Here is a 7,201-nt window from a genome sequence, read left to right as displayed (position 1 = left end):
CTCACATTACAGATCGAAACCCCCCACATGCACAGAAGCACATCCACATGGTGACATGTATATACACAGCATCACAGTCACCGTCAGAGGTCCTTCGACTCACACATTTTGCCCCCATCCCTTTTGCTGCTTCCTCCACGCCTCCCCTATCCTCATCTCCATTTCATACCCGGATGGCTACATGTGTACATATACACATAGGAGGTATTTTTCCATTCGTTGCCAATGCAAACTTGGTTTCCTCTGCGGTGGCCTCCCGGAGAGAAGGCAGCTATGCTGGTGGTTTGCTAATGTGCACATTTGCTCCTCGGAGATAGGGCAGAGTCAGCCATTTTCTGTCACAGGAACACAGACTCACTGAGGATAAAAAACTATATCCCTGCCAGGACCATCATCAGCTTTTATTCCTTTTGTTAGAGTGAAAAAAAGGCCGTGATAGCTGTAGGTGTTAAGAATGGGGTTGCAGTCCCGTCTGGAGTTTTATGGTGACCTGAGCAATAGGGAGTCAGGGGGCTGGAAAAGGGCAGCACATTGACTGCAGATATCTGCATGTGATTGACCTGCTGAATTATTCTCTTGGTTTTCATTAAATGAGGAAAACAATAGGCTAGGTCATTTTGGAATCAAGTCTCGAAATCTTACTAACAAAATACGTTGTACTTAGAGCATAACCACAAAGCTGAAAGGTTGAATTATCTTCAGTTTTGGAATTCAGTTTCTAATCTTCTCATAGAGAATTAAAAAGGGCCTGACCAACCCCAGTAATTACCCTGTTCCTCTGCCAGTGACCAAGCCAAGCGAGGAAACGGATCAGCAGTTAAGTAAAAATCCCAGTGATGACAGACCCTAATGGCCACTGACTAGGGGCGTGGCGAGTGGAGCGCTGAGTGGATGACGTCCCCTCTTGCAGCCACAAATTCTAGTGCTCTTCAGTTCCAGGTGGCCTCTATGGGTGGGAGGGCACACAGGGCTCATGACTGACCACCCAGCACTGCTCCAGAACCCACAGTTGTGGTTCTGGTCTCACTCTGTTGCCCAGGCTGGAGTGTAGTGGCACAGTCACGGCTCACTGCATCCTCCATCTCCCAGGCTCAAGTGATCCTCCCACCTCAGCCTCCTGAGTATCTAGGACTACAGGCCTGCACCACAGCACCTGGCTAATTTCAACTTATTTTTTATAGAGATGGGGGTCCAGTGCCCCTGTGTTGCCCAGGGTGGTCTTGAGTTCCTGAGCTCAAGCAATCCTCCCACCTCAGCCTCCCGCAATATCGGGACTGCAGGCTTGAGCCACCACCCCCAGCAGAGCTTCTTAAAAAGAATACTAAGACAAGAAAATGAACAGAACTGGTGTTCTGAGACCTTTTGGTCTGAGCCACCGCAAAGAATCACACCACAGAGAATCACAGAGGCACGATCTGATGGATGACGTCGCACCAAGAACAAATCTCTGTTGGTGCATGCAGGTCTTCGCCATCCTTTTGATGCCCAAATATCCCAAATTGGCCAATCCTTTGGGATGTTTCCCTGACAATCTATGAGCAATTCCTCGCTTTCTGGAAGCATAAAATGTCCCAAACTCTCCTTTTTTCTCTATCCTATCCCTGGAATCTGCTGTTCCTTCAAGGATCCCTGGTTCCTTTTATTGGGAAATGCTGTTTGGAATCTAAGATCTCGGTGCATACTGTACTATACCCATTGCCACTGGGGTCTTGTTCCTTTTAGGCCCTTCATTATCATTGTTCTTGACCTTGTATAGGTGACTTATTTCCTTCTCTCTGGAACATGTTAGGATCTTTTATTTATGAGCATGCCTCAAAGCAGGTATATTTTCATTCATTGTGTTGGACGCTTGACACCCCTTACAATCTAGAGATTCCATTCTGGGAAATTCTTTTGTCATTCCCTTCCTTCTGTTTTTCTGTATTTTCTCTTGCTGCAACTCCTACTGGTCAGATTTAGAACTCCTGGATCAAGCCTCTAAGTTGCCTATTTTTTGTCCCTGAGTTACTATGTAGTTTTTTTTGAGACAGAGTTTCACTCTTGTTGCCCAGGCTGCAGTGCAATGGCGCCATCTCGGCTCACCGCAACCTCTACCTCCTAGGTTCAAGTGATTCTCCTGCCTCAGCCTCCCAAGTAGCTGAGATTGCAGGTGTGCGCCACCACGCCTGACTCATTTTCTATTTTTAGTAGAGACGGAGTTTCTTCATGTTGGTCAGGCTGATCTCAATCTCCTGACCTCAGGTGATCCGCCTGCCTCAGCCTCCCAAAGTGCTGGGATTACAGGCGTGAGCCACCGCGCCTGACCCACTATCTGGTTTACTCATTGTTCTCCTTTCTAATTTGAACAACAGCAGGCCTACATTTTTTACTGAGAGTTATTTCTGTTCTATTTATGAAGCAGAATAGGTATATGTATGTATGTAATGGAAGCCAGGCCCAATGCTCCCCTCTCCATGAATGCCTTCTCTGTCTGCCCAGTTACTTGTTCCTCATGAGGTGAGTCACCCAGTCCTGTCGGCTGTGCTTGCTATATATCAGCAGAATCTGTTCATACTGGTTCCTCAACGCCCCTGTCGTCTGGGTCACTGTCATCCTTTAGCTAGATTACTGCAATAGCCTGCTACCTTGCCTTGTGTCTTACTTCCTTCTCAGCCTTTCTCTGCCTTGTTTCAGAGTGTTGTCTTCAGAACACAGATCTTATTACATTATTAGGTTTTTATCTAAGAGACAGGGCCTTGCCATGTTGCCCAGGCTGGACTTGAATTCCTGGGCTTAAGCAGTCTTCCTGCTTCAGCCTCCCCAGTAGCCGGGACCACAGGCATGTGCCACCACACCCAGCTACCTTATTAATTTTAAGTTGGTCTCCCAGTGCCTTCCTGATAAAGTCCAGACTGGTTCTCAGTGGTCTAGTCATTGCATTCCCTGTCACTGGAATTAAACACCCCACCATACCGACCCACTTCATCAGTTGCACCGGAATGCTAGGCCTGGCCTCTGATACTTTCTTTTTTTTTTTTTTTTTTTGAGACAGAATCTCGCTCTGTTGCCGAGGCTGGAGTGCAGTGGCCTGATCTCGCCTCACTGCAACCTCCACCTCTCGGGTTCAAGCGATTCTTGTGCCTCAGCCTCCCGAGTAGCTGAGATTACAGGCACACACCACCACACCCGGCTGATTTTTTTTTTTTTCTTTTGTATTTTTAGTAGAGACAGGATTTTACCATGTTGCCCAGGCTAGTCCCGAACTCCTGAGCTCAGGCAGTCTACCACCTTGGCCTCCCAAAGTGTTAGGATTACAGGCGTGAGCCACCACGCCTGACCCTCTGATGCTTTCATTAAGCTTTTCCCAGTGCCTGGAATACCTTCCCCCTCCGCCAATTACTATTCCTCCCTCTCTGCTCCCTCCTTCAATCCTTCATACATCTTGCTTTAGCTACTGTCTTATTTATTTTTTTTTAGCTTAGGTTGGGCATCATTTTCTCTAAGAAATTTTTCCTTCTTTCGTGCTCCCCTAGAATCCTGTATTTCCCCAGTCATAACATCCCTCGCTCACTGATTGACATTTACTTGTCTGTGTTCTCCACTGCACTGGAAGCCCCTTGAAGGGAGGCACTCTATCCTATTCATTGTTAGATCTCTAGTGCTAACTCACGTGGCAAATAGTGATTGATGATATTTGTTAAATTAATGAATATGAATAAGGCTTCAGAAACTGTTATTTTACATGTTTTTCCAGAAATCAGGATCACCATAGCTCCCTAAAGTGAACATGTATAAAGTGTTTACTAACATGGTTGCTAAATTGCATTAAAGCATTTTGTTTGTTTGGCATTGATGAAGATGAGACTATTGCTCATGAAATAGCGATTCAGCCCCACTGTAGAAACTGGCAGACATAGGGCGATACCTTACCAAAGGGGGCCAGTCTCTTATTTTTGCCTAAAAGTACTTGCCATTCCCACTCTGCCTGTGCCCAAGATGCTGGATTATTGAGATCTTATAGTGTAGGCACCATGGGCCAGGCGGGCATCTCCTGTCTGCTTTGTGTGCCACACTGGGAACCAGAGTGACCAGGAAAACTACTTGTCTCTATAGCGTCAGTCCTGGAATTGAGGAGACCAGCGTGTCCTTTGAATGTGCCAGAAAATATGACTGTGCTCCTCAAAGGATAAAATACGACTGTGCGCCTCCAAAAAAGGATCAGATAAAGCTTCCGCATAGACATCAGTGAATTACCATGGTAAGGGGCTGTGAGAACTAACTACTCAGCTGAATTTTTATGTTGAAAAATTAGAAGACTGTGGTAAGCTGAATAATGACCCCCAAAGATATCCTAGTCCCGATCCCTGGAATCTGTGAATGTTGCCTTATATGGCCAAAGAGACTTTGCAGATGGGCAGAGTTCAGGTTGCCGTGATGGGTAGATTATCCCGGATTATCCCAGTGAACCCTAAGTGTGATCCCAAATGTCCTCACAAAGGGGAGGCAGAGGGAGTTTGACACAGAAGAATCGGGCAGTGCAGTGACTGAAGCAGGATGCTACGCTGCTCACTCTGAACGTGGAGGACAGAGCCATGAGCCAAGGGTACAAGGAATGAAGCTCTAAAAGCTCTAATAAAACCAGGAAATGGATTCTTCCTGAGAGCTTCTGTGGGGGCTGCCTCAATTTCAGTCCAGTGAAACTGATTTCCGGCTTCTGATCTCTAGAAGTAAAGGGAGTAAATGCCTATTGTTCCAAGCTACTCGGTGTGTGATAATTCGTTAGAGTAGCAACAGGAATCTAATAGAAATAATCACAGTGTCTTTTTTGTGAATTGTCATTGAATTCAGGTTAACCACCCTTTTGCTAAGAAATGTTTATAAGTCATTTGTGTGTCTACAGCTCCTCTGAACTCTTGAAGAGATTTCTTTCTTTCTTTCTTTCTTTCTTTCTTTTTTTTTGAGATGGAGTTTTGCTCTTGTTACCCAGGCTGGAGTGCAGTGGCATGATCTCGGCTCACCGCAACCTCCGCCTCCTAGGTTTAAGCGATTCTCCTGCCTTAGCCTCCCAAGTAGCTGGGATTACAGGTGCCTGCCACCACACCCAGCTAATTTTTGTATTTTTGGTAGAAACAGGGTTTCTCCATGTTGGTCAGGCTGGTCTCGAACTCCCGACCTCAGGTGATCTGCCTACCTCGGCGTCCCAAAGTACTGGGATTACAGGCCTGAGAGATTTCTTAAAAGCAGACTTTACAGAAAGAAGTTTTCGTTGCTGGTGCATAAATCACTCTCTATCCGAAGCCTCTCAAATGTTTATTTAGCACTTTGATAATGGAATTAATCATGTACTGGTGAAATGTGGGGAAAGTTTAGTGAAGGAATTTCTTCATGTATTACCTGATATCAGAATTTCCCAAAGTATGCTAGGCAGATTTATTTTAGGTCATGTATAGGGAAAGATCTTATATTTTAATAGTTGTATATTTCATTGTGTGATAGAAATAAAAATGACTAGCATCTGAAAACTGATTTCTTGGCAATATAAAATTTCTTTATTCATTTGACATGTATAAGCCAGAAAAATAATAGTACAGATGAAATACCAACGAGGCAAAAAAAATCCTGAAGGTGGTATTTGAAATGCTGAAGTTTGAGAAACATTTCTGTAAGACGATTCAAAAAAAAAAAAAATAGGAACAGGGTCTTTCTATGTTGCTCAGGCTGGGGTGCCGTGTCTATTCACAGGCACGATCATGGTACACTGTGGCCTGGAGCTCCTGGGATGAAGCAGTCCTCCTGCCTGAGCCTCCCAACTAGCTGGGACCACGGGCATGTCCCACCATGCCTGGCTTAGAGGATTCTTTTTGTTAAAGTCTAGGTTACCATAGAACAGTAGTCCCCAACCTTTTTGTCACCAGGGACCCATTTCGTGGAAGACAATTTTTCCATGGACCAGGGTGGGGGTGGTTTCAGGACAAAACTGTTACACGTCAGATCACCAGGCATTAGATTGTCGTAAGGAGTGTGTAGCCTAGATCCCTCGTAGGCACAGTTCATGATAGGGTTCATGCTCCTATGAGAATCTAATGCCGCTGCTGATCTGATGGGAGGTGGAGCTCGGGCAGTAATGCTTGCTCGCCTGCTGCTCACCTCTTGCTGTGTGGCTTGGTTCCTAGCAGGCCATGGACTGGTACTGGTCTGCGGCTTGGGGTCGGGGACCACTTCTATAGCATACTTCTTTTTTGGTTCCATCCTAGTATGATGCCATCTGGTTTAATATGTGACCCATTCCCACTTGACCCTCCTGGTGATGAGAACACGTATTAGACCAGGGGACGGGTTAGAAGATGTGTTGAAATAATGCCCTCCAGCCTGTGAGCTCACAGCTGTGTCAGGTGGTGGCAGGAGTGATGTTGTCTGATGCTACAACCCTAGAATTTAAGTACGTTTGCCTTTTGAAGGAAGCAAGACAGTTAGAAACCGCTGTCCTTTAAAGGAAATGTGGAATGATTTGAAGTAGAGGGAGTTCCTGTGACTGCTTGGCAGGTGGAACTTGAGCAGGGAGACACCCTCGTCCACAGCCCAGAGCTGTAACCCAGAAGAGCTATGCTGAGGACTTTGAGTGCATTTCCTAGTGGCATGAGGCACTTCATGGGTCAAGCAGGCTTTTAGAAATTGGCATAGGAGGCCGGGCACAGTGGCTTACGCCTGTAATCCCAGCACTTTGGGAGGCCAAGGCAGGCAGATCACAAGGTGAGGAAATTGAGACCATCCTGGCTAACACGGTGAAACCCGTCTGTACTAAAAATACAAAAAATTAGCCAGGCGTAGTGGCTGGCGCCTGTAGTCCCAACTACTCAGGAGGCTGAGGCAGGGGAATGGCGTGAACCCCGGAGGCAGAGCTTGCAGTGAGCTGAGATCACGCCACTGCACTCCAGCCTGGGTGACAGAGTGAGACACTGTCTCAAAAAAAAAAAAAAAAAAAAAAATGAAAAAGAAATTGGCATAGGAACCTAACACCTGCCCCCTCCAAATGTGGAGTATAGACAGACATTGATGTCAGGTGAGGAAATGGTTTTCTCTACGTGGCTGTGTTGGTCTGAATTCAGGTTTTCTTTATTGAGGTTTCATTCAGTGGACTTTGGCTGGCTGCTAGGATTCATGGAGTGGCTTCTCAAGTCTGCATTTCATTCACAAATAAACTTGCAAATTGCTTTGTCTCAGA

General features: G+C 46.0%; 1 protein-coding gene across 1 annotated transcript in view; it reads left to right on the top strand.

Annotated features, from left to right (window-relative positions):
- STX8 (syntaxin 8) overlaps nt 1–7,201 on the top strand; it is a 406,185-nt gene that overhangs the window by 119,893 nt on the left and 279,091 nt on the right. The gene's annotated exons all lie outside the window — the stretch shown is intronic.

This window comes from Mandrillus leucophaeus, unplaced genomic scaffold (genome assembly GCF_000951045.1).
Source record: "Mandrillus leucophaeus isolate KB7577 unplaced genomic scaffold, Mleu.le_1.0 Scaffold135, whole genome shotgun sequence".
In the NCBI taxonomy this organism is placed as follows: Eukaryota; Metazoa; Chordata; class Mammalia; order Primates; family Cercopithecidae; genus Mandrillus; species Mandrillus leucophaeus.
Note: the sequence above shows the minus strand (reverse complement) of the source record. Positions and strands in the feature narration are given on the sequence as shown.